Raw genomic sequence first — 5,589 nt, 5'->3', positions numbered from 1 at the left:
AGCGGACTCAGTGGCGCAACTTTAGCACGTCTGGCTCCAGATCAGAAGGTTGTGTGTTCGAATCAAGTCCGGGTCAAATTCTTTTTTTTTATTCTTGTCATCTGTCTATCCACTTATTTGTGTGCCTACAATGACTTGTCTCTTTACCTGTGCTTCATCGACAGAAGGCCGAGCAAAACATGCTACCGCGTGTGTGCGAACGGCTACACTAAGTGTACTCGGTGGCGATACGGTAGCACGTCTGACTCCAGATCACAAGGTTGCGTGTTCGAATCACGTCCGGGTCAAATCCTCTTTTTTATTATTTTCATCTATCTGTCTATCTACTTATCTGTATGTCTACAATGACTTGTCTCTTTACCTGTGCTTCATCGACAGAAGGCCGAGCAAAACATGCTACCACGTGTGTGCGAACGGCTACCTAACGGAATCGGTGGCGACACAGTAGCACGTCTGACTCCAGATCAGAAGGTTGCGTGTTCGAATCACGTCCGGGTCAAATTCTCTTCTTTATTATTTTCATCTATTTGTCTATCTACTTATTTGTCGGTGTACAATGACTTGTCTCGTTACCTGTGCTTCATCGAGAGAAGGCCGAGCAAAACAAGCTACCGCGTGTGTGCGAACGGCTACGCTAAGTGGATTCGGTGCGAAACGGTAGCGCGTCTTAATAAAGATCAGAGGGTTGCGTGTTCGAATCACGTCCATGTTAAGTTCTCGTTTTTGTTATTTTCATCCGTCTATCTACCTCTTTGTCTGTCTACAACGACTTGTATCTTTACCTGTGCTCCATCGACAGAAGGCCGAGCAAAACATGCTACCACGTGTGTGCGAATGGTTAACTAACGGACTCGGTGGCGACACAGTAGCACGTCTGACTCCAGATCAGAAGGTTGCGTGTTCGAATCACGTCCGGGTGCAATCCAATTTTTTATTATTTTCATCTATCTGTCTATCTACTTATCTGTATGTCTACAATGACTTGTCTCTCTACCTGTGTTTCATCGACAGAAGGCCGAGCAAAACATGCTACCACGTTTGTGCGAATGGTTACCTAACGGACTCTGTGGCAACACAGTAGCACGTCTGACTCCAGATCTGAAGGTTGCATGTTCGAATCACGTCCGGGTCAAATTCTCTTTTTTATTATTTTCATCTGTTTATTTTTTTGTTTGTCTGTCTACGATGACTTGTCTCTTTACCTGTCTTCATCGACAGAATGCCGAGCAAAACATGCTACCGCGTGTGTACGAACGGCTTCACTAAGTGGACTCGGTGGCGACACGATAGCACGTCTGACTCCAGATCAGAAGGTTGCGTGTTCGAATCACGTCCGGGTGAAATTCTCTTTGTTATTATTTTAATCTATTTGTCTATCTACTTATTTTTCTGTCTACAATGACTTGTCTCGTTACCTGTGCTACATCGACAGAAGGCCCAGCAAAACAAGCTACCGCGTGTGTGCGAACGGCTACGCTAAGTGGATTCGGTGGCGACACGGTAGCGCGTCTTACTACAGATCAGTGGGTTGCGTGTTCGAATCGCGTCCGTGTTAAGTTCTCGTTTTTGTTATTTTCAACTGTCTATTTACCTCTTTGTCTGTCTACAACGACTTGTTTCTTTACCTGTGCTTCATCGATAGAAGGCCGAGCAAAACATGCTACCACGTGTGTGCGAACGGCTACCATAAGTGGACTCGGTGGCGAACTGTTAGCGCGTCCGACTCATGATCAGAAGGTTGCGTGTTCAAATCGCGTCCGGGTCAAATTCTCTTTCTTAATATTTTCATCTGTCTATCTACTTATTTTTCTGTCTACAATAACTTGTCTTTTTACCTGCGCTTAATCGACAGAAGGCCGAGCAAAACATGCTACCACGTGTGTGCGAACGGCTGCCCTGAGCGGACTCGGAGGTGCAACGAAAGCACGTCTGACTCCAGATCAGTAGGTTAAATGTTCGAATCACGTCCGGGTCAAATTCTCTCTTTATTATTTTTAACTATCTGTCTATCTACTTATTTGTCTGTCTAAAATGACTTGTCCCTTTACCTGTGCTTCATCGACATAAGGCCGTGCAAAACATGCTACCACGTGTGTGCGAACGGCTACCCTAAGCGGACTCGGTGGCGCAACTTTAGCACGTCTGACTCGAGATCAGAAGGTTGCGTGTTCTAATAACGTCCGCGTCAAATTCTCTTTTTAGTATTTTCATATATCTGTCTATCTACTTATTTGTCTGTCTGCAATGACTTGTTTCTTTACCTGTGCTTCATCGACAGAAGGCCGAGCAAAACATGCTACCGCGTGTGTGCGAACGGTTATTCTAAGCGGACTCAGTGGCGCAACTTTAGCACGTCTGACTCCACATCAGAAGGTTGCGTGTTCGAATCACGTCCGGGTCAAATCCTCTTTTTTATTATTTTCATCTATCTGTCTATCTACTTATCTGTATGTCTACAATGACTTGTCTCTTTACCTGTGCTTCATCGACAGAAGGCCGAGCAAAACATGCTACCACGTGTGTGCGAACGGTTACCTAACGGACTCGGTGGCGACACAGTAGCACGTCTGACTCCAGATCAGAAGGTTGCGGGTTCGAATCACGTTCGGGTCAAGTTCTCTTTTTTACTATTTTAATCTATCTGTCTATCTACCTATTTGTCTGTCTACAATGACTCTTCTGTTTAGGTATGCTTAATCGACAGAAGGCCGAGCAAATCATGCTACCACGTGTGTGCGAACGGCTACCCTAAATGGACGCGGTGGCGATACGGTAGCACGTCTGACTCCTGATCAGAAGGTTGCGAGTTTGAATCACGTCCGGGTCAAATCCGCCTTTTTTTTATTTTCATCTATCTGTCTATCTACTTATTTGTCTGTCTACAATGACTTCTCTCTTTACCTATGCTTCATCGACAGAAGGCCGAGCAATACATGCTACTGCGTGTGTGCGAACGGCTACACTAAGTCAACTCGGTGGCGACCCGGTAGGACGTCTGACTCGAGATCAGAAGGTTGCGTGTTCGAATCACGTCGATGTCAAGTTCTCTCCTTTGTTATTTTCATCTATCTGTCTATCTACTTATTTGTCTGTCTACAATGACTTGTCTCTTTACCTGTGCTTCATCGACATAAGGCCGTGCAAAACATGCTACCACGTGTGTGCGAACGGCTACCCTAAGCGGACTCGGTGGCGCAACTTTAGCACGTCTGACTCAAGATCAGAAGGTTGCGTGTTCGAATCACGTCCGGGTAAAATTCTCTTCTTAATATTTTCATCTATCTGTCTATCTACTTATTTGTCTGTCTACAATGACTCTTCTCTTTAGCTGTGCTTCCTCAACAGAAGGCCGAGAAAAACATGCTACCACGTGTGTGCGAACGGCCACCCTAAAAGGACTCGGTGGCGACATGGCAGCACGTCTGACTCCAGATCAGATGGTTGCGACTTTGAATCACGTCCGGATCAAATTTCCTTTTTTATTATTTTCATCAATCTGTCTATCTACCTATTTGTCTGTCTACAATGACTTGTCTCTTTACCTGTGCTTCATCGACAGAAGGCCGAGAAAACATGCTACCACATGTGTACAAATGGCTACCCTAAGCGGACTCAGTGGCGCAGTGGTAACGCGTCTGACACCAGATCAGAAGGTTGCGTGTTCGAATCACGTCGGGGTCAAATTCTCTTTTTATTGTTTTCAACTATCTGTCTACTTATTTGTCTGTCTACAATGACTTCTCTCTTTACCTATGCTTCATCGACAGAAGGCCGAGAAATACATGCTACTGCGTGTGTGCGAACGGCTACACTAAGTCAACTCGGTGGCGACCCGGTAGGACATCTGACTCCAGATCAGAAGGTTGCGTGTTCGAATCACGTCGATGTCAAGTCCTCTCTTTTGTTATTTTCATCTATCTGTCTATCTACTTATTTGTCTGTCTACAATGACTTGTCTCTTTACCTGTGCTTCATTGACACAAGGCCGAGCAAAACATGCTACCACATGTGTGCGAACGGCTGCCCTGAGCGGACTCGGAGGTGCAACGGTAGCGCGTCTGACTCCAGATCAGTAGGTTAAATGTTCAAATCACGTCGGGGTCAAATTCTCTTTTTATTGTTTTCAACTATCTGTCTACTTATTTGTCTGTCTACAATGACTTCTCTCTTTACCTATGCTTCATCGACAGAAGGCCGAGAAATACATGCTACTGCGTGTGTGCGAACGGCTACACTAAGTCAACTCGGTGGCGACCCGGTAGGACGTCTGACTCCAGATCAGAAGGTTGCGTGTTCGAATCACGTCGATGTCAAGTTTTCTCTTTTGTTATTTTCATCTATCGTTCTATCTACTTACTTGTCTGTCTACAATGACTTGTCTGTTTACTTGTGCTTCATCGACACAAGGCCGAGCAAAACATGCTACCACGTGTGTGCGAACGACTGCCTTGAGCGGACTCGGAGGTGCAACGGTACGCGTCTGACTCCAGATCAGTAGGTTCAATGTTGGAATCACGTCCGGGTCAGTTTCTCTTTTTATTATTTTCATCTATCTGTCTATTTACTTATTTGTCTGTCTAAAATGACTTGTCCCTTTACCTGTGCTTCATCGACATAAGGCCGTGCAAAACATGCTACCACGTGTAGGCGAACGGCCACCCTAAGCGGACTCGGTGGCGCAACTTTAGCACGTCTAACTCCAGATCAGAAGGTTGCGTGTTCTAATCACTTCCGCGTCAAATTCTCTTTTTAGTATTTTCATCTATCTGTCTATCTACTTATTTGTCTGTCTGCAACGACTTGTCCCTTTACCTGTGCTTTATCGACAGAAGGCCGAGCAAAACATGCTACCACGTGTGTGCGAACGGTTACTCTAAGCGGACTCAGTGGCGCAACTTTAGCACGTCTGGCTCCAGATCAGAAGGTTGTGTGTTCGAATCAAGTCCGGGTCAAATTCTTTTTTTTTATTCTTGTCATCTGTCTATCCACTTATTTGTGTGCCTACAATGACTTGTCTCTTTACCTGTGCTTCATCGACAGAAGGCCGAGCAAAACATGCTACCGCGTGTGTGCGAACGGCTACACTAAGTGTACTCGGTGGCGATACGGTAGCACGTCTGACTCCAGATCACAAGGTTGCGTGTTCGAATCACGTCCGGGTAAAATTCTCTTCTTAATATTTTCATCTATCTGTCTATCTACTTATTTGTCTGTCTACAATGACTCTTCTCTTTAGCTGTGCTTCCTCAACAGAAGGCCGAGAAAAACATGCTACCACGTGTGTGCGAACGGCCACCCTAAAAGGACTCGGTGGCGATATGGCAGCACGTCTGACTCCAGATCAGATGGTTGCGACTTTGAATCACGTCCGGATCAAATTTCCTTTTTTATTATTTTCATCAATCTGTCTATCTACCTATTTGTCTGTCTACAATGACTTGTCTCTTTACCTGTGCTTCATCGACAGAAGGCCGAGAAAACATGCTACCACATGTGTACAAATGGCTACCCTAAGCGGACTCAGTGGCGCAGTGGTAACGCGTCTGACACCAGATCAGAAGGTTGCGTGTTCGAATCACGTCGGGGTCA

The 5,589-nt window shown here is 45.6% G+C and overlaps 2 non-coding genes across 2 annotated transcripts; both read left to right on the top strand.

Annotated features, from left to right (window-relative positions):
• The first annotated feature begins 3,609 nt into the window (after nucleotides 1-3,609).
• Nucleotides 3,610-3,681, top strand: TRNAW-CCA (transfer RNA tryptophan (anticodon CCA)). Its single transcript has one exon. It is a non-coding gene; the product is annotated as a tRNA-Trp (tRNA).
• A 1,836-nt stretch (nucleotides 3,682-5,517) lies between these two features.
• On the top strand, nucleotides 5,518-5,589 carry TRNAW-CCA (transfer RNA tryptophan (anticodon CCA)). Its single transcript has one exon. It is a non-coding gene; the product is annotated as a tRNA-Trp (tRNA).

This window comes from Rhipicephalus microplus, chromosome 5 (assembly GCF_043290135.1).
Source record: "Rhipicephalus microplus isolate Deutch F79 chromosome 5, USDA_Rmic, whole genome shotgun sequence".
NCBI lineage: Eukaryota > Metazoa > Arthropoda > Arachnida > Ixodida > Ixodidae > Rhipicephalus > Rhipicephalus microplus.
Note: the sequence above shows the minus strand (reverse complement) of the source record. Positions and strands in the feature narration are given on the sequence as shown.